The sequence below is a fragment of the Podarcis gaigeae genome (genome assembly GCF_964106915.1).
Source record: "Podarcis gaigeae genome assembly, chromosome: 5".
NCBI lineage: Eukaryota > Metazoa > Chordata > Lepidosauria > Squamata > Lacertidae > Podarcis > Podarcis gaigeae.
In genome coordinates, this window is record NC_139681.1 from 67,656,204 (window position 1) to 67,680,542 (window position 24,339).

The 24,339-nt window shown below is 43.0% G+C and overlaps 1 protein-coding gene and 1 long non-coding RNA gene across 4 annotated transcripts in view; one reads left to right on the forward strand and one right to left on the reverse strand.

Annotated features, from left to right (window-relative positions):
- The window catches only part of PIK3CB (phosphatidylinositol-4,5-bisphosphate 3-kinase catalytic subunit beta), a 100,396-nt gene extending 78,155 nt beyond the window's left edge, over positions 1–22,241 (reverse strand). For both annotated transcript variants that reach the window (XM_083742074.1, XM_083742071.1), the window contains exon 1: positions 21,957–22,241. The gene's annotated coding sequence lies outside the window, so the exon portion shown is untranslated. The remainder of the gene's footprint in view (positions 1–21,956) is intronic.
- Positions 1,732–10,666, forward strand: LOC310846111. 2 transcript variants are annotated; one of them, XR_014565131.1, is made up of 4 exons: positions 1,732–1,859; positions 2,620–2,654; positions 8,199–8,282; positions 10,475–10,666. It is a non-coding gene; the product is annotated as an uncharacterized lncRNA (long non-coding RNA). The 2 variants fall into 2 exon arrangements; XR_014565132.1 differs by lacking the exon at positions 2,620–2,654.
- Positions 22,242–24,339: the final 2,098 nt, after the last annotated feature.

The following is a 24,339-nucleotide window of genomic DNA, read 5'->3' on the forward strand; positions in this document are numbered from 1 at the left end:
ATCCTAAGGCAATTGCCAGTTGCAACACAAAACCTTTAACAACAACAATCAATGTCTATTTTTAAATCACCAGCAGCCAAATAAAGGAAGACTGCCAATTTCCTGCTATAGTGAAGTAATTTTTTATTTCTTTATGTGAGTTTTTAAATTGACTTGAGTAGAAACAGATGATTACTTTGTTCCATAAGAGAGCATAGCTTTGTGTTACTATTTATAATTAGTATTTATAAAAATATTATTTATAAATAATAATCCAACTGGAGGTTCCAGCATTAAATTGCTGAATTGCAACACATCAAGTAGTTTGATACTATTAATCTGAGTCTGAATGAAGACAATGGTTTCCTGTACTAACAGGTGTTAGTACAATTGATTTAGCAAAGTTGATTAAGCCAGCAATCCTACAGCAAGATGAAAGGGATCCATCAGGTCTCCAGCTGAGCTCTACAGTGGCTTAACTGTCTCATGGTTGGCTCAGCCAGAGATACGCCAATGTATCTTCCTGATCCTTGCTGAGACCAGTCCTGGTGAATCTTAAACTGGCATAAACTCTGAAAAGGGGGTGCTCCGGGGTGCATTGTGGTGATGGGACCAGAGAGTGGGGGACTTAGGCTGGATTCTAAGCCCATTCAGTTTATGTCACATGGTGACCTGACATAAATTAAGCTGGAAAAATGGGTGCTGCAACTCAAACACTATTTTAAAGGCTTGCTTTCCCTCTGCTAAATATAGGCTGATGAATGGAATTTGGATCTCAGGTTTAACTTGTTCCTTGCATTATTCCAACTTTTGTGTGTTGAATTCAGGGCTGGTCCACTCACTATGCCAAGTGCTCTGTGTCTTATTCAGCTTTTCAAGACCAAAATAAACTCCTCGGTTCTTTCCATTGATAACTAATACCCGACAAAGACACCATAAACACAGAAGAAACTGCTCTGTGCGATATACATCTTTGGGGAAGGGACTCCAAATAACAGTATATTAGATAAGACCATGGGACACGGGTGGCGCTGTGGGTTAAACCACAGAGCCTAGGACTTGCTGATCAGCAGGTCGACAGTTCGAATCCCCGTGATGGGGTGAGCTCCCGTTGCTCGGTCCCTGTTCCTGCCAACCTAGCAGTTCGAAAGCACCTCAAAGTGCAAGTAGATAAATAGGTACCGCTCCGGCGAGAAGGTAAACGGTGTTTCCATGCACTGCTCTGGTTCACCAGAAGCGGCTTAGTCATACTGGCCACATGACCTGGAAGCTGTACGCTGGCTCCCTCGGCCAATAAAGTGAGATGAGCACCGCAACCCCAGAGTCGGTCATGACTGGACCTAATGGTAAGGGGCCCTTTACCTTTACCTAGATAAGACCATGTTGACTTGGTTCTCTGCACTATGAATATGAAGGTGCAGAGAATAAGAAGTGCACTCTGCCTCTAGTCCTAACCAAAGCCTTTTATGAAAACCAACATGGTCAGGAAGCTGTCCTTGGTTCTGGGATGGGGAGGCAAGAAATCCTCTCCCAGTGATGTTCCTTTCCACTTCCATTCCATGTAGAATTGTACTAACAAAACCACTGAAAGTTCACGTTCCTTAAAATAGAACTCAGGTGTAGTTTGTACGCTTGACTCAAGGAATCCTTTTCATGTTCTGATTGGAAACTGTAGTAGGAAACCTGAAGTGTTCAACTGGCTTTGCTCAATACCTCTGTCAGGTGGCTTAATCATAGTAGCCAGGTGCTATTATATACAATCACGGTTGAAGACATGACTTGCTGTGTCACTGTGTTGTTGAGTGCCTTCTAGGATTCATGATGGAAATGGCTCATGGGGTGAAGAGATTTCTCAGACTGTTCAATTCCTGCTACTGCAAGTAAATTTTGGGGGTTTTTTAATTGGCAAAATTACAGGTAAAATGCACAATAAATTCTGCTGGAATTTTATGAGGACTTCTATTTTACAATTGCAATGTGGTGTGTTGAACTGAAGATTTGAATAAGAAGTTTAAATTTGACAGATTTGTCCATCTTTAATCAGACTTGGCATGTGCTCCCTAGTTGATTCTTAATGGGGTCAGATATTTTTTCACTGTGATTCTTCAGTGAGCTCTTAGAAAAGCACTTTGCTGCTGCAGGTATTACATTTGTTTATTGCCCTTCCTCTGAAGATCCCAGGGCGAATCCCAACAGAAAAATTCAAAATGAGAACACAAAATACATAATAAAACAAAAACAAACCAATACCCTGCTCCCACTCTACTTTTGCATCTTATTACCATTCAACTTACTTCTGAGAAAGCATGCGCTGGATGGTGCTGCTAAACCAACTTGACAGCAACAGTTCTTGCATGGGAACTCTGGAAATTTCATTTGTGAGAAGGGGAAGCTAGAGCTCACTAACAGGCAATTCTCTGAAACTTGCATTAGAAAGATCTATTCTCTGTGGCTTCCCAGCCTGCTCCTGCAAGCGGGCAGGAAGCCAGAGGGAGGCTGGCTGTGTCAGCAAGAGCACAGCTCCTCCTCTCATTCATCTGTTTTGGTCAGAAAGAAGGAAGGAAGCAAAATTTGCTTACACTATGCCTTGGTGGTCGCTCCCTTGTCTTACACATGCTTTGGTCTTTGCCTTTCCTCCAGGGAAAACTTGAAGAATGGAACACTGAAGGCCAAAGGTGATGATATCTTCAGCAATCACCAACTGTGCTTTTAAAAAGGCACAGGGAAGGGTGGTTGGAGACAACCCTTTCCTACGCACCACCAATGAAAATTTGGAGGAAGGAATGGAGCCTGCAATTATTTATATTTCATTTTAATTTAGGGCAGCAGCAATTGCTAGATATGTGTTCAGGGGCATGTGTAGCTTGGCCCAAAGACTGCAGGTCACCACTGAGAAAAATAAATTTCCTTTGGGTGGGTTCCTTCCTGCTTAGAGGAGAAAAGCAGAAGAGAGGCAGAAGCCAAGGTGTACCCTCAAAGGAGGATTCCTGCTCCAGGGGGGTGGGGTGCATACATTTACACCTCACTTTTTTTTTAAATAGTAGAGTTCCTTTTTCAATACAGTTGCCAATAGATTAAGATGGCATATCATCCCATTGCAATAGACATGGTAACTCCAAAGCTCATGAAACTTTCTACACCTACAGTGACCAAGTTGTATATAATGTCTGCATTTGGTTCCAGGAATGGTCTGGAGGCATATGAGGCCATCACAAATCTGTGGATTTGTACACTTGGAGTATTGTGCACAGTTGTGGTTGCATCCTCTCAAAAAGGACATTGTAGAGCAAGGAAAGGTTCAGAAAGGACAACCAAAAGGGGAGATGCCTAAACCAAGGGATTCAAGCATCTCCCTTATAAGGAAAGGTTACAACATTTGGAGCTTTTTAGTTTAGAAAATGGAGAATATGGAATGACAGAGGTGTATAACATTCTGCATGGTGTGGAGAAAGATTTTTTCCCCTTCCCTCTTATAATACAGTGGAACCTCGGGTTACAGACGCTTCAGGTTACAGACTCCGCTGACCCAGAAATAGTACCTCGGGTTAAGAACTTTGCTTCAGGATGAGAACAGAAATCAGGTGGCGGTGGCGCAGCGGCAGCGGGAGGCCCCATTAGCTAAAGTGGTACCTCAGGTTAAGAACAGTTTCAGGTTAAGAACAGATCTACAGAATAAATTAAGTTCTTAACCCGAGGTACTAGAACTGGAACACTCCATTGAAGCTGAAGGTTGGAAGATTTTGGCAGCCAAAAAAACCACTTTGGCTTCATACAGTACATAGTTAAACTGGAATATATAGCAATGACCATTAGGTTGGCTGGCTTTAAAAGAGGGTTAGACAAACCAATGGAGGATACGACTATCAGTGGCTACTCTGCACGATGGCTATGTTCTACCTCATTATTTGAGGCAGTATGTCTCTGAGTATCAGTTGGTAGCAATTGCAGGTATAGGGAGTGCTCTTGCACCCGAGTCCTGCTCACAGCCTTCCCATAGAAACATGGCTAGAGCAGGAAACTGATCTGCATGGTCAGGATGTTCTTATGTTCATATGAGGGACTGTAAAAGGTAAAGGTAAAGGTACCCCTGCCCGTACGGGCCAGTCTTGACAGACTCTGGGGTTGTGCGCCCATCTCACTTAAGAGGCCAGGGCCAGCGCTGTCCGGAGACACTTCCGGGTCACGTGGCCAGCGTGACAAAGCTGCATCTGGTGAGCCAGCGCAGCACACGGAAACGCCGTTTACCTTCCCGCCAGTAAGCGGTCCCTATTTATCTACTTGCACCTGGGGGTGCTTTCGAACTGCTAGGTTGGCAGGCGCTGGGACCGAGCAACGGGAGCGCACCCCGCCGCGGGGATTCGAACCACCAACCTTTCGATCGGCAAGCCCTAGGCGCTGAGGCTTTAACCCACAGCGCCACCCACGTCCCTATGCGCCACCCGCGTCCCTATGAGGGGCTGTAGGCAGCTGTTAATCTGCTTTCATTCTTTCAGCTGCACACCAAAAATCTTTGACTAGAAGCATAATAATGGATATAGATGCAAACTCCTTTGCACACGAAGGGCGTGTTCTTCAGACCACTTAAGTGTACCAAGTTTGAGCATGTTGACTGTGGCTGCCCCATACAGGACAGCCACCTCCACTGAAGAAGTCTATATGTCAGGGTGGATTAGAAGGTCATATTTGGTTCCAAGATGCAGTTAACGTAATGTAGGGGAATGGAGGAGAGACAGGTTGGCTTTCATACTTCGAAAGTGCACCAGCATCACCATGTCATTTCTGAAGCATTGAAGAGACTGTTGAATGAAGTGTATTTGGCTTTTAAACTGTTCATCGGTATGTCCTCTGTTAAAGGAAAATATAATGAAAATGATGTAGATGGTATTTGACTCCTGTAAAATTAGCAAAGATATATCATAACTGTGACAATCTATGTTGGAAATGTAAAGAAAAGGAAGGAACCTTTTATCATATGTGGTGGACCTGTCCCAAGGTGAAAGACTTCTGGGAAAAGATTTATAATGAATTGAAAAAAATGTTGAAATATACATTTATAAAGAAACCAGAGGCCTTTCTTCTTGGAATAACGGGTTTGAAATTGCCCAAGAAAGATGTTAAATTATTTTTGTATGCCACAACTGCTGCTTGTATTTTGTTAGCTAAAAAGTGGAAAACCCAAGCATTACCAACAATAGAAGAATGGCAGATGAAGATGATGGATTTTTTGGAGCTAGCCGACCTAACTGGAAGAGTCCGCGACCAGAAGGAGGAGGAGTATCAGGAAGAGTGGATCAAATTTAATGATTATTTAGTTACGGTAAATATGTTAAGTTAAATTAACTGAAAACAGCTTGCCGATACTTAATTGGCTTAGGATTTTATTTATGTTAAGTGATGAACTAATATGTTTAATTCCATAATGTGAAGATTTAAGGATGTTAATGTTTAAGTTAAATTTCATAAGAATTGGGATTTGGAAAACCGTTAAAAGGACATGCAATGAAATTCAACCAAGGGGAAGCGAGGAAGTCACTTAACAAAGTTGATAAGTGTAATTTTCAATAAGGCTATGATTTATGTTTGTTTTATCTTGTGTGTTTGTTTATATATTGTGAAAACCAATAATTTTTTTTTGAAGAAAAAAAAAAACTTTTCATCGGTAACTTGGATGTTACTTGGGTTCTCCCGGGCCCTTAGTCTTTCAACAAATGGTAGCTACAGACAAAATGTCTCTTGTATTAGAATCAAGGAGACCATCACTTTCTTTATGAATAAGCTGCATGGCAGAAGCATCTCCTCTTGATTTCTGCCTGCTGCCGAGAGAGGATCCAGTTCTAATGTAAAGACGTGGAGGGAAATGCATTACCCAAACCCCAGAAACTGAAACATGTGGAAGTTCTCCTTTTTAGTAAAAGCATTAGTCATTACCATGTATTACTCATTACCCTTTTGCCATAAAAATATCCACAGTATTTTCAGCCTGCCCAGAATGCCACGTGATTTCTTGCACAATGTGCTGAGAACAGAGTGGAAGTGCTGAGGACAATAGTCCGTTAGGGAATCACCTGAAGGAAGTTTATTAATGCGGGGGAACAAGTGTTACATTTGAAACCTAATTCACAGAAAGTGCCCCGTGTCTCCAGAAGAGGAAATGGGTTATTGCACAAATCATGTGAACTCAATTGTATACGCATAGTGGCTGTCACGTAGAAATGATAATTTGTAAATGCATTTATTGTGCTTTGTGCTGGAAGTGCAATGGCAGGGGCTATTCAGTTTGTTACTTAAGGTTAATTTTGTTCCTGTTAAAGTCAGCTGGAGGGGTTGCTCAGCAACCAGGCAGAATGAAATGATCTCTAGTGAGGTAGCCCATTGTCTGCCTAGCTGTGTAGTTCTGAGGGATTTTTTTTCTGTGTATGTTTGGCGGGACGTCTCCCTGCTATGTACAAAGTCGGAACTAAGAAAGGCAAAACCCTTTCTCCTCAAATTATTCACTATGTTTGTGCAGTTTTCTCAGTAAAGTGCTATCAAGACATTCCCATCTGGACTACATCATCCATTGACTTTGCTAACACTTTCTTCTCATTGCAAATTACCGGCATGGGAAGGGCTGCTTACCGTCTTGCTGGTGAGTGGTGGTGGCGGCCTGATGTGGCGCCACCTCTCTCCCCTGGACGCGCAATGCCATTTTAGATTGTTTTCCCCATCTCCTCCAGCCACCACAGGGGCTCACAGGTTCCCACCTAACCTGTCCTTCCAATGAGCCAATCTGTGGTGGCCCGGGGGGGGGGGGCAGGGCATGGCCATCTACTTACCTGACCGACCACTCCGCACAGCATCCAGTTGGATGGGAGCACATCTCCCTTGATGCTGAATCAGGACCAGTACAGGGACAAAGGGTTAAATCCCACTAACCCCAAATCTTGCTGCAAATCCAGCTCAGCTATTTCATTAGAATCTTGCGTGCTAGGACAAATTACATGACAAACATCATGTTTCATTTGACCAGACTGCAGGGGTCTGCAACCTTTAAGACAAAAAGAGCCACTTGGACCCATTTCCGAAGAAGAAAAAAAACTGGGAGCCGCAAAACCATTGCGACATTTAAAACAAATATATCTCCAGAGCCACTATCTGACAGCGGGTGGGAAGGTGACGTCGGGACAGTGCGTGACTAACGCACACACCGCCCCCATTCGACATCACAGCCAGTACAGCGCCCGTCACAGTGGGGAGTGTCAGGGCGCACAATGCGCCTCCTCCCCTCGCTAGTATCCGCCCCGGAGCCGCGGCAAAGGTGTAAAAGAGCCACATGCGGCTCCGGAGCCGCGGGTTGCAGACCCCTGGACCAGAGTAACAGTGCATAGAATATACCATTTTTGTACGTTATTTCCGTGAATATCTGCATTTTTGTGTACAATTTACCTAACGCCTGCATTTTGGACACTTTACTTGACTGCATTGCAAAATTTGGAGAAGGGTCATTGCTGTGTTTCAGTTTGCAGATTGTTTTGGAAGGTGGGAATTAGGTAGATTTTATGTTACTTCAAAGCCAATGAAGCTCATTTCTTAAAGCATACAAACACAAAACAAACAATTCTCCTCCCCCAACCCAACCCACCTTGTAAGCTATGTTCTGCTCTTTTATCTGAAAAATGCCAGGAATGACAATTTGTCTGGAAGGTTTATTGGATGACTGAGGAGACACATATTCATTCTCACACTCTAACTTGCTTGGACTACTAGCAGCAAAGATAATCCTTCTAAAAATACACAGACGGCCCAATCCACAATCCTGTTAACCTAATTACAAATAATGGTACGGAGGTTTTCCCCTTTCCCATCATGTTCTGATTGAGTGAATTTTCAATCTGTTCTCTGTTTTTAAAATCACCCAGAGATCACACCCAATTCCTTCAGTCCAATAGTTTAGCAAATAGACAAAAGTTGAGCCTAAGAACCCTTGTCATTCCATCCCACTTTGACACACTGATCCTAATACCAGTGCATTCTGGTCCATATTTCTGGAATTTGTACAAGAGAACATAAATCAGCTCACTCACTGTATGCTTTGCATCCCCCCCCCCATTTCAACAACCAGAAACCCACCTGGCCCCAGAACCCCAATCCCAGCACCAAATTATATTGGATTTTCACAATGAGATGAGCAGGATCTGTTCATGTTAGATGCTTGTAATTGACATATTCTGTTTTCACAGAGCACTATGAGATATCAAGATGGGGGCCCTTCCATTGTCAGTCTGCAAGCAGCTCAGCTGTCTTCCAAGATTTCGCCACCCAAGGTTGCTTACGGCTCTAAAATTTCTGCAGCTGATCCTTTCGGTGCTTAAGGGTGTTGTTAGTTTACATTGTTTCTCTTTCCTCCGGCTTTATGCATTTTCATTTTCATTATCTAAGCTCTGAGGGCCTTTATGAATTTGCCCTCCACCAAACAAGTATCGGGTCACAGTTTTCTTTTGAGAAACTCGAAGCAAAGCAGTTTAGTTTTGTATTATAGCCAGATGGGTTAAAAAAGGTTAATGCACAGATGAGCAGACAAGTCCAATGCTACTGCTATGTTGCGGGGGGGGGGGTTTGCTGTGGCATGACTACAGCTGGCATAATATGAATCCTGAGCTGCAAAGGGAAAAGCAAAACACTGCCATGAGAACAAGAGCAACACAGCAACACTGACAGCTTGGCCCAAGGTGTCCCTGTGCGGCTCAGTGGTTAGAGTGTTTGACTAGGACCCTGGAAGATAAAGGTAAAGGGACCCCTGGCCATTAGGGTCCAGTCGTGGCCGACTCTGGGGTTGTGGCGCTCATCTCGCTTTATTGGCTGAGGGAGCTGGCGTACAGCTTCCAGATCATGTGACCAGCATGACTAAGCCACTTCTGGCGAACCAGAGCAGCGCACGGAAATGCCGTTTACCTTTCTGCCGGAGCAGTACCTATTTATCTACTTGCACTTTGAGGTGCTTTCGAACTGCTAGGTTGGCAGGAGCAGGGACCGAGCAACGGGAGCTCACCCCATCACAGGGATTCGAACCACCGACCTTCTGATCGGCAAGTCATGACTACAGCTGGCATAATATGAATCCTGAGCTGCAAAGGGAAAGGCAAAACACTGCCATGAAAACAAGAGGTAACACAGCAACACTGACAGCTTGGCCCAAGGTGTCCCTGTGCGGCTCAGTGGTTAGAGTGTTTGATTAGGACCCTGGAAGACCAGGGTTTAAATCCCTATGCTGGAATGATCCTCACAGGGTAACCATGGGTCACTCACAATCTCTTAGCCTAACCTACCTCACAGGGTTGTTGTGAGGGGAAATGAGGTGGGGGAGAATCACATGGGCCACCTTGAGCTCCTTGGAGGAATGATAGGGTATATGGATGTAGTAACAGAAACTCCGCAAGTGCCAACCAATCTCTCACTGCAGAGAGAACAGGATTTGAACTAAGCTCTATTCCTTTCCTACTAAGACTCTGTCCAGGTTTTCCTTTTGCACTCTTGGAGCTCCACAAGGGTAGGGTTGCTATACGTCCAGAATTTCCTGGACGTAGCTGGAATACTGCAGTCGGAAGCAGTGTCCAGGCAGAAATCGCAGAAATTCTGGGCGTATGGTAACCCATGTCGGCAGTATTGTTTTGGGCTTTCCTTAAAAACAATAACTCTGCCAAAAAGAGAAGAAAAAAGCTCAACAACTTTTGTGTCTGGATTTTCACTTTTTGAAATATGGCAATATAATAATAATTATAATAATAATTTATTATTTATACCCCGCCCATCTGGCTGGGTTTCCCCAGCCACTCTGGGCGGCTTCCAACTGAATATTAAAAACAATACAGCATAGGCAACCCTATGCAGAAGATAAAGTGTCTTAAAAGATTAGGATGTGGCCCCCCCCCCCCAGTTATATCAAAGCTCTGTTGCTGTCGGTGACCTCTGTAGAGTAAAAAGGCTAAACTGCTTTTCTGAAGCATATTTTGGGTGTTAGGTATATATGTGTGTTTACATAAAGATGTGGTTTGAATGGATATATGTGTGTGTGTGTGTGTGAGAGAGAGAGAGAGAGAGAGAGAGAGAGAGAGAGAGAGAGAATAGGAGGAGGAGGTATAGTGGGCCAATCAACCAGTGACACACAGTCTCTACCTCCAACGGTTAGCCAGGAGAGAATGCAGCCCCTGGGCCGGAAAAGGTTCTGTACTCTTAGCCTAGCTACCCCTGGCACTGGGACCTTGCTACTCAGTCCTATGATCAGGGAACCTGGCATCTGATCCTATGAGCTGCTGTCTCATGATGCCAGAGCTGACCACAAGCCGTTCTTCCCCAAGATGGAGAGCTAAAATTATCATACAGCAGTACAGTGAGCACTTTGTTGTTGCTAGAGCAGCGAGAGGAATAGACTATTGAGGTGTTTGAGGCAGCTGTTCTTTCACTGCAGCCTTTTCCTGCTTTCTATTCTCTGTGATAAACTTCCCTTTGTTTCTTCCAGCTGCACAACTGAGGCAGAAGGACACCAAAAAAGAACGGCTCAACTGACATCTGCACCAGACTGTAAATGCAGGTGTTGGACAAACGAATTTCAGTCTCTGATTACCGAGAGCAGATGATGTCCATAGAGATTAGCAGCTCTTAGCAGTATTGGTTCTTTGCCAACACAGTTAACTGCAGAGTTCACTGCAAAGTATCTTGGGGAACAACATTGCAATAGACAGTTTTAATACCTGCATAAGAACATATTGATTTAAAACCAATAATCAAATAAGCAGAGATGAAAAGCTTCATCTCTTTGTTCAACTTTGTTCAACTCTTTGTTCAACTCAGGTAACACAAGTGAGACCAATGATGCAAACATGCTGTAAGGAAGACCTGTGTGCTTTTGACTATAATGGGCTGCTTAGAAGTGCACAAAAACCCTGCAATCGATTTATTTCATTTTTAAATGAATAAATCTTCAGTTCTATAAATTCAATACCGCTTAAAATCACCATGCCACACGTAAACATAAATGTGTGTGTGTAAGGGGGGGAATGAAGCAGTTTTACAAGCTTGCCCATGATGGCACTGCCCTAAAGCTGTTCTCTATACATGCCCAGTGCCATTTTGCCACCATGGCTTCCAACATCACCAAAAATAATTTAAAAATTCAAATGAACTTCAAATGAACTTGCTCAAGTCTCTTATAGAGTGGCTACATAAGCTCCATCAATATTAGCACCTGTCTTAATTCAGAGGAAGCTGATTGCAAAGAGAAGATAGGGCATATTAGATTACTCTAATCTACAACCACCAGCTGTGGAGTGTAGGTTTTTTAAAACCTTGCACAGCATTAGTTTGCTTACCTGCATGAACCACTCTTCTTAGATATATTATCTTAACTGCCCTGGTAACTGGCTGAAGAGCAAGGGCTAGATTTGTAAAATAAAATAATCCCTAGCACAGAGTACAGAAATACGATACAAGCTTATTTCTTGCACATCGTCACTTATTTCTCTCCTTCTGCTACTGCCTTGATATACTGCTGCTCTGAAGTATTAATGAACTAAGGTTAAGTAGGAAGGGAAGCAGAATCAATAATAATTGCATCCCATTGATTTAATAATTATTTAATATCACTAGGGAGCATTTAGTTCTGTTCAGTAGTTTCCTCATTAGATTAAGTGCTGTTACTGGGATGCCTTGCTGGATCTCATCCCCTGTCTTAGAAGTACAGTGGTACCTCAGGTTAAGTACTTGATTCGTTCCGGAGGTCCGTTCTTAACCTGAAACTGTTCTTAACCTGAAGCACCACTTTAGCTAATGGGGACTCCTGCTGCCGCTGCGCCGCCGCCGCAAGATTTCTGTTCTCATCCTGAAGCAAAGTTCTTAACCTGAGGTAATATTTCTGGGTTAGCGGAGTCTGTAACCTGAAGCATATGTAACCTGAAGCGTATGTAACCCGAGATACCGCTGTATTAAATACCTTGCTTGTTCATGTGATCAGCACTGGGTCCCCTGCTGTCAGAATTCCCAAGGTTTCCAATAATGCTCTGGTCTAGTCCATCCACTCTTACTAGGTATACAGGCAATGTCCAATATATTGATGTTCAGCTATAAAAAAGGGTACTTTTTGCATTGAACTAAGTAGCACCGCAACAGCTGTAGCAGCTTAAACAAGGAGGGAAGCTATTATTGCCTTTTAAAAATGCCAGCCAATAATGTTATTGCTTTTCTCCCACTTTCCTGCATCTATTTTTAAAGCTGCTATGCCGCTCTCCCTTCCAGTTACTGATTGATCTCATTAAAATGTGGAGCACTCTTACCTACTCTCTTTGGCAATGTATCAGAGAGAACTTGGATGTCTCGATTTCTCCATCTCCCGCCTTTCAACTTTTACATTAGCTCTGCTAACAAAACAAACTGCCTAACAGGTGACTCATTCCAATGGGAGTGCTTTCAAATGTTGGAGAAGCGATATTCAGGAAGCTGAACCAATCCCTCACTTCCTAACCCATCACTTTCACGTTTCCTCCCCATGATTTATTGTATAGGCTGGATATGAATTCCCCTTGTTGCTTTTACAACACAGTGCATTCATCCCAGCACTTGTGATGATTCTGAACATTAATGTACACAAGCACACCCTTCAATATTGTCATGAATGCCTAACAGTAATTGCTATTTTAAGTATACATGGTTGCTATTGTTATACTAGCTGCTTTGAAAAAATACATCGCTTTTATTTTCCGTGTAAGACTACGCACAGGTTTCCACTGGAATTTGTTGCCTCCCATTACTAGTATTTTCTGTGGGAGTGTTCAATTAGATGCCAAGTTCCTGCTGTGTTTTTAAATAGAGTATTTTGCTGTTCTGACATGCAGAGAGCATTATGCAATGACACACGCTCCCACTCATCACATCTGCTCAGAGTCATAGTATCTGTATATGTAGGAGGCACAACAGTCTGTGTTTACTGCTATTTATTTCTGGTAGCCTTCAAAAAGGCAGCATGATTCAATTTCCTTCTTTCCTGGGCAACAACCGACCTGTGTGCTAAATTGTACATTGGGCATCCCGAATATGTAAGGAAGTCAATCCCAATTGTTGGGAGGGGATGCGCAGTCAAAGGTACATATTTACATATGTGGTGGTGTTGTGACATCATCAAACCCTTCTGAATGCTGTCTTCAAGGAAATAAGCTTGATACACAACAAAATGATTGAAATGTCCCCTGCACTAGCATTACTTGACTTTAGGATCCCATCTGTTCATGATCATCCTAAATATGACCTTTTAGCCTTTCTATTGACTGCTGCGCGTATTGAGATAGCCAGATGTTGGAAAACCGGTGATGGGCTGAACTTTGATTCTTGGTATAAGTAATTTTATCATGACAAGTACTTGTTTACTGTTGTAACAATTGTTTTCTCAAAATTTATCTTCTGTACCATGAAAATAAATAAAAGCAGTATTTTTTATTCTTTAAAAAAAATCAGTAAATTAACACTTCCAAGGCTGGGAACTGGCCTCGGTCCAGTATACCTGGACCAACACTGGCCTCGGTCCAGTATACCTAAAGGAGTGTCTCCACCCACATTGTACTGCCCGGACACTGAGGTCCGGCTCCGAGGGCCTTCTGGTGGTTCCCTCACTGTGAGAAGTGAGGTTACAGAGAACCAGGCAGAGGGCCTTCTCGGTAGTGGCACCCAGGGCCTTGCAGAGCCAGGCAGAGGCCCGGGCCAGGTAGATAATGTGCCCCCCTTTTTTTACCCTGGGGATAACTGAAGTCTTATAAATAAGTAAATATATAAATAATTTTCACAAAGGTTATGCTGACAAATAATTTTATTTCAAGGCTTGAACAGTATCTGCATATAAAGACAAAATGGAAAATATAGATAAATATGCTGACTGAGGCCCGCTTTGGAATCGGAGGCCTGGGCCAAGTGGCCCATATGGCGCCCCCTCTGTCTGGGCCTGGTGGCACCCACCATGTGGAACGCCCTCCTATCAAATGTCAAGGAAATAAACTACAGTGGTACCTCAGGTTATATACGCTTCAGGTTACAGACTCCGCTAACCCAGAAATAGTGCTTCAGGTTAAGAACTTTGCTTCAGGATGAGAACAGAAATCGGGCTCCGGTGGCGCGGTGGCAGTGGGAGGCCCCATTAGCTAAAGTGGTGCTTCAGGTTAAGAACAGTTTCAGGTTAAGAACGGACCTCCAGAACGAATTAAGTCCTTAACCTGAGGTACCACTGTATTTGACTTTTAGAAGACATATGAAGGCAGCCCTGTTTAGGGAAGTTTTTAATGTTTGATGTTTTATTGTGTTTTGAATATTCTGTTGGGAGCAATAAACTATTATTATTATTATTATTATTATTATTATTATTATTATTTCAGCATTTCATAAAGCACCTTGATTTGGCTTGGATGAATTTAAGGGCTGATAGATTGGGTTCAGAAGTCTGGGTGTGCTTGATTCCACCACCCCCATTCACTATCAAGAAATTTAATAAAATGCCGTAGTCATTGCAACGTCCTGTATTAGATGTTGTATGTTTTTAATGGACAAACCATGGTTTAGGAACCCGTGCTCTGAAGCATTTGCAACTGCTTCTCCAATTTTGTAAACCTAAGTAATTAATGACAGTGCTAAGCAGCACTAGATGCCGAATGACCCTCTGAGTAACCTACAAGACAGAAGGTTAACAAATCTTATTGTAAGACAAAACATGGTACCGGTACATCACCAGCAGATGATGAAATAGCCACCTAGCCACCTAGCCAGAAAGCTTTAAAGGGGGACTGGACAAATTCATGGAGGATAAGGCCATCAATGGCTACTAGTCACGAGGGTTGCATATTGCTTCCAAAATCACAGACATCATGCCCTTTAAATTACCAGCCTCTGGAAAACAACAGCAGAAGAGGCGAATTGAGGTTCTGCTTGAGGGCTTTCAGGGACAAGAATGCTGGAATGCATAAACCTAGGGACTGATCCTGCAGGCAGTCTCTTCCTATGATCACCAAGAACCTAGGGTCACCCACCTAAGAGATCTGGGAATCTCCAGAACCATTTCAAAAGCACAAGTGATTTCATTGTTATCACTGCCATATATGGTCTCTGCCAGAGCTGCAGTGTTTCCTCAGATTTGTTCCAATTTAGAGTTCGTTGTTATGTATGTGTGTTACCTGTGGTAACTTCAGCCAAGAAGCAGGGCAAGCCTATTCAAAGCTGCAGCATTCCACTCTATAACCAATGCAAGCAAAGCTGCTAGACCGAAGCACTGACGTAACTCCGCTAAAGCAGAACAGGAATTGCCCTAAAGTATTCCATGGAGATCTAACTCTTATTGCACTTTGCAACAGGAGTGTTATTGTTTAACTCCATATTTAAATATTACATTTTAAACCCACACTAACTTTGCCCTTCTTCTGTGACTTTAAAAATGGGTTGCTTTCAGCAGCAGCCATTCTCCCTTTCCTTTAAATCAGTACCAATCTGAAGCTAAGGAGAGGTGTTCCAACTGGTCTTCAGTTAAAGAAAAAGCACTGAGACATCCAGCTCTTTCCACTTCCCCCTTACATCTCTTTGCCTGAATTCTGCTGGTAGCTGTCAACATAGTTAATGTTCTGAAGCTGAGGTTTAAAAGGGCCGAGCTTATTCAGCAGTAATTTTGCTACCCACATCCCCTTTGTTTTGCGAGCCTCAAGTGTGAGGAAAGGGGGACCTTTCATGTGTAAGCAACAAGATATAATAGGAGAGACATCCTTAAAGATAAACAAATAGGAGAAATTGCTTGCCTTGGACCACAACATTGTCTATTTAGAGAGCCAATGAGGCGATGCTCCTGGATAACAGGATTTGAATACCCACACAGCCAAGAAGCTCACTGGGTGACCTTGGGCCAGTCACTGTCTCTCAGCCTGGCCTACCTCACAGGGTTGTTGTGAGGCGATAGCCATATACGCCATCTTGAGCTCCCCGGCAGGCGGGCAGGGGGAGGTGGTAGATAAATGTAATAAATAAAGACATATGAATTCATGAATATGGGTGAGAATGTAGCAACCCTTGTGCCCCCTCCTGAACCGAACTCCACACCAAGCTTAACAATGCCCCACATCTATACTAGATCTCTTCCCCTCTACCACCTGTGATTAATCCAGGTAGAAATGAGGTGAGATGAAGAAGACATTAGGGGGCTGGGGAGGAAGGTAAGGTGCCGGATATCTTAAAAAGATGATTTTGAACGCATGTCATCTACAAGTATCAATAGTGGGGCAGCATATAAAAGTTTTCTACCATAATCACCACCACCACCACCACATTATTGTATGTGTTGTTCTTTAAAACTTATGCTGGGATGCAAATGCGCCTAGAACTGAAAACAACGATACTTTAAATGTTGGTTCTGCTCAAGGAGGAAACACAGTGATGGGCTGATGTCACCAAGTTGCTCTCTAATTCATCATAATAGGCATGTGGTAAAAGTCTGCATGTTATTATTTACTAAAACCACAGAGGTCACAAAAGGGATAAGCATCCCCATCAAATACTGGGGGAGGGAGGAGAGGAGAGATGGAGCCAAAGAAGGTGCATACAAGTGGGGGAAATGTGGGTTTCAAAAATCGTTTATCACTGCTGCTAGTTGCACAGCATGCAGTCAGGCATTTCCATTTTCAGCACTGCTGCCGTGTACATTAAGATGAGGGCAGCTCTTTTTAAACATGTTCCAGGCTATGAAGGATGTGGGAAAGGATTGGATGGAACCTAAATAAACAGTGAAAACAGGATAGCAGGAAGATCAAAATGGAAGGCACATCAATTCAACCTTACACCTCACATTCCAGCAAATTCAGGTTGCACAATCAAAATTGATTTGGAGTTCTTGTACAGCAACGCGCCTACCCAAAGTATCAGACTTTTTGATATAAGGAAAGCGACAAGAAAATGCAATGGAAAGTGAAGGGTAACAGTTTCTTGGTGCAACACAGTATAATCTCCCTGCTAACAAATCAGAATGAATGCTCAATACTGTAAACACCTAATTGCCCTTCAAACAAATCAAGGTAAATATCCATTCCATCTTGCTGCCTGGAAGGACCCTTTGGTATTCAGTATTTCTTGAAACATCAGTGTGCACCATGCCAAATATTTACCAGAGCCATACACTAAAGATAGTAAGCAATAAACTCAAAATAGCAGGTCAGCCCAAGAAGACATGGCCCAGAAATGTGGCTTATTAATACATAACATGCATAAATGAAATATTCACCAGTTGACAAATGGAATGCCACAATCAAAGATAGAATGAATAAGGCAATCATTCGAAAGGTCATTGAAGTGGGTGGTTGTGACTGAGATGAGGCCTTGGTCTTCCCTGTGCCTGTTACACTGCCAATATTATTATAGGTATTTCCAGTTTTATTCTTTCCATCTAAATGCAGGAAGAAGAAAAAAGTTCAGGAGGTTGGTAGGAGGGAATCTGCTGAAGCAGGAGACGGTGTGCCATGTGCATACCGGTATTTTCCAACTCTATGTAGGTGTGGACAGTACTTGTACCAGGAAGCTAGTCTTACCAGGAAAGATAGGGATCTGCCACTTTCTCTCCTCCCACACAGAAAATGATGCAGAGGGGTAGAACATGTACTAGTAGACATAACAAAGAGGAGGTAGAGTTTTAAGAGCTGTGTCATGTCTGACTGTTTTTTTCCTCCTGTCAAAACTCCTACGTGTGTGTGTGTGTGTGTGTGTGTGTGTGTGTGTGTGGACAAACACCAATACAACACCCACATCCCAAGAATAAGACACTGACATTTATCAAGTGCTTTTAATACCCTTCTATTTTAATCTAGGGCTCCTCACCAAAATCCTTTTATAAGTACTCTGATTCCTTGCAAGGATCTTTACTTCACAATGCGATATCCCGCAAGCCCCCCAAATAATCTGGATAAATTTTCTAATATTGGCTGTATAACCTATTGGGTCCCCAGATATTGTTGGACTAGGTAAAGGTAAAGGGACCCCTGACCATTAGGTCCAGTCGTGGCTGGCTCTGGGGTTGCGGCGCTCATCTCGCTTTATTGGCCGAGGGAGCCAGCGTACAGCTTTCGGGTCATGTGGCCAGCATGACTAAGCTGCTTCTGGTGAACCAGAGCAGTGCACGGAAATGCCATTTACCTTCCCGCCAGAGCGGTACCTGTTTATCTACTTGCACTTTGACGTGCTTTTGAACTGCTAGGTTGGCAGGAGCAGGGACCGAGCAACGGGAGCTCACCCTGTTGCGGGGTTTCGAACCGCCAACCTTCTGATCGGCGAGTCCTAAGCTCTGTGGTTTAACCCAAAGCGCTACCCGCATCCCTCTATTGTTGGACTACATCTGGCATAATCCGTGACTGTCAGCAAAGATGGCTGCAGAGGATGGGAATTGTAGTTCAACAACATCTTGTGACCCACGGCTGAGGAACACTGTTCTAGAAAGCCACTGAGTTTCCCCATTTTAACTCTGTGGAATTGAATGGGGAGTTTGGTAGGGTATGGATTATCCAAGCAGTATTTATTTACTGCTTTTTAATTTTTGACTTTCCCCATTTTAATTTTAATTTTTGACCTTTCCCCAATTTAACTCTGTGGAATTGAATGGGGAGTTTGGTAGGGTGTGGATTATCCAAGCAGTATTTATTTACTGCTTTTTAATTTTTGACTTTCATCCAAAGGATCCTGAGGCGGTTTACAGTTTCCATATCAAAACAGTGAAACCATTCATAAAACGAAAAATCAATAAACTAGTAACAGCAAAAGACAAATCAATTTCAGCTGATCCACCATGCATCGTAAGTGATATGCCTATAAGGTACAAAGGTAAAGGTAAAGGACCCCTGGACGGTTAAGTCCTGTCAAAGGCAACTATGGAGTGCGGCGCTCATCTCGTTTTTAGGCCGAGGGAGCCCCTGTTTGTCCACACACAGCTTTCTGGGTTATGTGGCCAGCATGACTAAACAGCTTCTGGCACAACGGAACACCGTGACAGAAGCCAGAGTGCACAGAAACACTATTTACCTTCCCGCCACAGCGGTACCTATTTATCTACTTGCACTGGTGGGCTTTCAAACTACTAGGCTGGCAGGAGCTGGGACAGAGAAACGGGAGCTCACTCCGTCATGGGGATTCGAACCGCTGACCTTCTGATTGGCAAGCCCAAGAGGCTCAGTGGTATAGACCACAGCACCACCCATGTCCCAGTTATGCCTATATGGCTTGAGCATCTCTCTAGGGCCAAAGTTTCAACAATACATTACATTTCCAACAGATACACAGAACAACCCTGAAAGATGGAACCAAACAGTGGGAACTGGACCAGATTTCCTGGTAGACAGAAACCATCGAAGGGAAAATCCAGTCTCTCCACAGGGAGGATGCGTAAAATGTGACAGGTATGTGATGATTCATATGAGCGAGGAAGACGGGAACATTGTGCCAGGTACACCAGGACTTTTAAAGAGATAGCATTTTGGGCTTTCTCTACAGGTGGGTCATGAGGTCTTGTGAACAGAGAACAACAGTAACATGATTCAAGGAGAGGCAGAGTGAGAGAGAGGGGGGGGCTGCAGACTGGGAGGCACCTTTCCGATTTCACATCTCTCTCTCTCTCTCTCTCTCTCTCTCTCTCTCTCTCTCTCTCTCTCTCTGGGAACCTGAATGCAATTACTGTGCTATGCTGTCCATCTTCACCTATACTCCATTGGTATATTTATAAACTCAAATATTACAGAATCAATCAATAAAAAAATACAGAAATGCTATTATGTCCATAGCAATTTTTGCTCCAGAAGGAAAACAAACCAGTTAGCACTGGCCTTGGAGGCTGTTATTGCATGAAGAGGCAAGGAGTGCATTAACAGTATGAAGGGCACCTTAGAATACATTTGCATGCAGACCAGAATGGCTTACATAAAAAAATATACATGAAGTTTTATTTATTTTATTTTTAATAAGATGAATCTATTGCTAGACTGCAAAAAGAAGCAAACCTCCAAGTGGTTTACAACAATATACAATAACACGTTACAAACATTTAAAGTTTTATGGGGTATATATCCTGCTGAACTCAATATGTGAGATTCAAGGGATTTTCCAGGTGCTGTAAATTACTTAATGGGGAACTGTGCAGCTGTTACTAAAACCACACCATTTCATCCATCAAGCATTTTCATGGCAGGAAAAATCACAGATTTCTCAACTATCAAACTACTGAGCCAAGTTGCTAGTAAACTGCAGCAAGTCGTTCCTCTAGTATTGAAAGCCTTGAGCTATAACATCACTGTAAGTCCCTGCCATGACCATTTTAAAACTGCTTTTCTCCCTCCCACTTTGGAGAGGGTGCATTCACATTTTCAGTACCCAAAATTCACACTTCCTACAATTAAAAACAAAGCAAAAACACAAGGCTGCTACTGTTGACACAATGTCCCTTGCAGCAAAAGTGCTCCATGCACTTTTAATTACATGAAGATACAGCAGCTATTTTGTAACTGGTATCCCCAGCACTCTTTCAAAATTCAAAATGTGCTCACTGGCCAAAAAGGTTGGCCACCCCTGAGATACATTATGCCGGAAGGTCTTGTACGGCAAGACTAGCAACAAGAAAAACATTGAATTAAGTGACTCAACCACTGGGTTGTGTATCAATGGCCTAGTTTGCAATTCACACCAAGGCTGCATTCAGGCAGTACTTTATTCCATTTTCCTGACATTTCCTTACTGATTCATTTCCACATTTTGTCTGACCTTTCACACAATGTGAAACCCACTTCTGGAAACCCAATGGAAGTTTTGCACTCCCTTTCATGTTAATTGTTTCCAGAAAAAAAATGCATTTGCAACCCTGTTGAGACAGAAAATCACAGCAGTTTTGCTTTGTAATTTCACGTGATGAAATTTGGAGCAGTATCCTGGCATACAGTTCTTTCCCACCATTTAAAATTTACCATGACATGGCACTATTTCAGTCAAAAGCCACAGGTACTGCAGTGTAAAAGGAATGTTAGAAATTGGGAGAGAAGCCAGTGAACCTAACAGGATAAAACCCATGCCTGAATGCAGCCTTAGTCAAACCTTGGCTTAGAGTGAATGCCTAAGAACAAACCTTGGTTATAATTTACAGTTAGTCTGGAGAGAGCTCAGTCACAAGCCTGGGTTCAGGCAACAGGCTATCTATGCCCAATCTTTGAACTTCACCCCTCCTAAAACAAAGGTAACACAGCTGTTTGATACCTAATGGTTATCCAAAGTGTAACTTTCTGTCTAATGTTTAAGAGATATTTTGTTAGGATTCTGGTTAACGATTTGATCAGGTATAACCTTCTGTGGAGAAATGTCACAGTGTACCTCTTGCATTTTTTTTAGCTTTCGCTGTTTACTACAAGAGTCCCCCCCCCTCAAAGTGTATGCATCCAATGGCGTAGCGTGGGTTGTCAGCACCCGGGGCAAGGCAAGTAATTTGCGCCCCCTAACCCGTGGATTTGCGCCCCCTAACCCCCAGATGTTGCGGCCGGTGCGGCCGGCCCCCCTGCACCCCCCAAGCTACGCCACTGTGTGCATCCACACCTACCAGCTATTCATGCATCTGTTGTGTGTCCCACAGTCCACGAAAAATAAAATTGGTTAGTCTTTAAAGTGCCACAAAACTATTATTAGTTCTTCTTCACTGAGTTTGCCTTGTTCTTTTCTCTGTATTATTCTTCCTGTTGCACACCAAAAATTCATAGTATTAATATCTTTGCCCACCTTATTTCTCTAATAGAAATATGTAATCTTTCTCTAAATTTCACCTGTGCAGGTTTGTAATTTCCAATAGAATAAGCTGAAAGGGACAAGGGCATGGAGTACCACACACATGACACAATACTTCATAAAGAGAGGGGCAGTTGTTAATAAATGGCATTGGTCTGTTAATGAAGAAAAAAACAATAAAGAATTTAAGTTCCTACCTTTGTCCGGGTTCTGATTCTGTAGGTTTCTTCTTCTGGGTTCTCTGGTTAGGTTTCCATTAACACAGGTAAGCCACAGAGAGGCATGTCATTCTTCCTATAAAGTCATGATTGCTGTACTTTTTTTTCTTTTCAGCTCTTTTGTTGTATATATATTTGGAATACAGAAGAAGAAAATGGGGGTGGGGCTTCACCATATAGGTTTGTGTGAAACAGACACAAAAGCGCTGTTAGGAACCCTGAATCCCTGATACAAACGCTAAAAACAGTCATCGATCGGAGACTGGAAGGGAATAGTAAACCCCTCCTCTTTCCCTGGAGGAGAGCAGTGGCAAAGGACAGCAAAGAAATAGTTTAGCTGCTTTGATGAGTAGAAAGGTAAGAATGCTGGATGAATAGTTTTAGCAACTGAGCTGTGCCTGAAAGATATGCAGAGATCTATGAGCGCAGTCATCCGTTTGAAGATTGCCCTAAAGGCACAGAAGCAAAATAAAGATGCAGCATTACTTTAGACCAAAACATGCTCTCTAAAAATAACTACCCAGGACCTCTGGATGTAAACAATGGATTATGGGATGCTTACTCATGGGCAAGTGCCATTCACACAGACAAAAAAAGAGTTTATTTAGAGTGCAAGAGCAGAAGGCTATAGTCATCCTACAATACCACACTGACTCACTCCTATTATTACCTCAGCTTGGACAGGGAGATCTTAGATAAATGAACGTATTTACTCTGTACATCTGTACTCCATCCTTCAATACATCTATTTCAATGCACGGCAGCTAACAGAGCTACAATGCAGCAAGAACTTTAAAGCAGCAATGAAAACAGAAAAAAGAACAAAATGGCAGATGTAAAAGCATCACAGACTTTAAGAGTGAGAAACCCTGAGGCGGCGGCGGGGGGGGGGGGGGGGAGGCAGAATCTTTGCTTAGCTTGTATCAAGGTATTCTATTGCATTTTGTCTTCCATTTTATTTATTTCAGCCATTTATATTCCTCCGTTCCTCAAAAGACCTCAAGGCAGATACAAAGCTTTAGAATGCAAAGATCAAAACATGGAAGTCACAATACATAAATCAGTCTAAATGTGCTTTTCAAAATAACTTCACCATATTACATAGATCAAAGGTCTCATTATCAAGAGGACTGAAAGAGGAGGACAAGCTTCAGCCAATGCCAAAAGTTAGACAATGTTGATACCAGCCAAACTTTGGGGGGGTGGAATAATGTTCCAAATCTGAGGCACCACTGCCATCCCACCTTGGGAGCCCAGGCTCCATATCCTGCCTTTCTGCGGAATTAGGCTCCAAGTCTTCAGGAAGATCTTCAGCCAAAAGATAGCTGGTGCAAGCCAAACCTCTGAGTGGCAGCGGTGGAGTATGTTGCAAAGCTGAGGTGCCAATTGCCAAGAATGTCGCCTTGTGACCTCAGACTTCTACACATTTAGCCTTCTGAAGACCCTTCCCTCAAGCTGCAGAAGTTCTACTCACACCACACCTGTGTTTCAAAGCAGCTAGGCTCTTATTTCCATATCACCCCCACTTTGTCACACCCTCCATCTGCTATTGGTTTGCTGCCTGGAGGGGTGGAGCCACAGTAGGAAAGCTAAAGGTTCAGATTCAGTCACAACATGAAATTATATTATTTTTCAAGAGAGGAAAAATGAGGGTAGAGTTACTAAATGATTGAACGAGTAGACCTGGAGTTGTAATTAGCTGATTGCCCAGCTGGTGGTGGTCCTAGAGCCTATTTAGAAATTGTTGTCCTATAAAACTTCCAGCAGCATAAGAAAGTAGAGCAGGGAGCTAATTAACTTTGTTTTGTTTTGTTCCCTTGTCTACTGAGAAGTCTGGTCTCAAACTATCGTATGTTGGGCTTATAGGTATGTTTCGCTTATATGCAGTCTTCTCAAGCCTCAGAAAAGACTATTTCCTTGGTTTGTGTCAGATGAAACCAACCAGGAAAGATGCATTCTAGTTGCTAGGAAAAAGGGAAATTTGACATTCCAAGGATTAGGAAATGAGACAGAAGCAGGGAAAGTGCACTGAAGGGGAGGGGGAAATAGCATCTCTTTAGGACCCCAGGGATTCCTAACCCCCTGGTGTCCAAACAACTCAACTCTGACTTCACTCATTCACTAAAAACACTGAAAGGCAGTAGTAGTCAGGCTGACTCATCTCTCAGAAATCACTTTGCATGATACTTGTACCTTTTGTTCCATAACTTCCTTTCTAGGAGAGCTGAAGTATTGCTTCTTTAAAAAATGAAAGCTCAGAGTCTGAGATCCCTGTAGGCTGCGGACTGAGTGCATCAGTACCAACAGCACCCATCGCTTGGTGGCACTGGACATGATAAAGGTAAAGGGACCCCTGACCGTT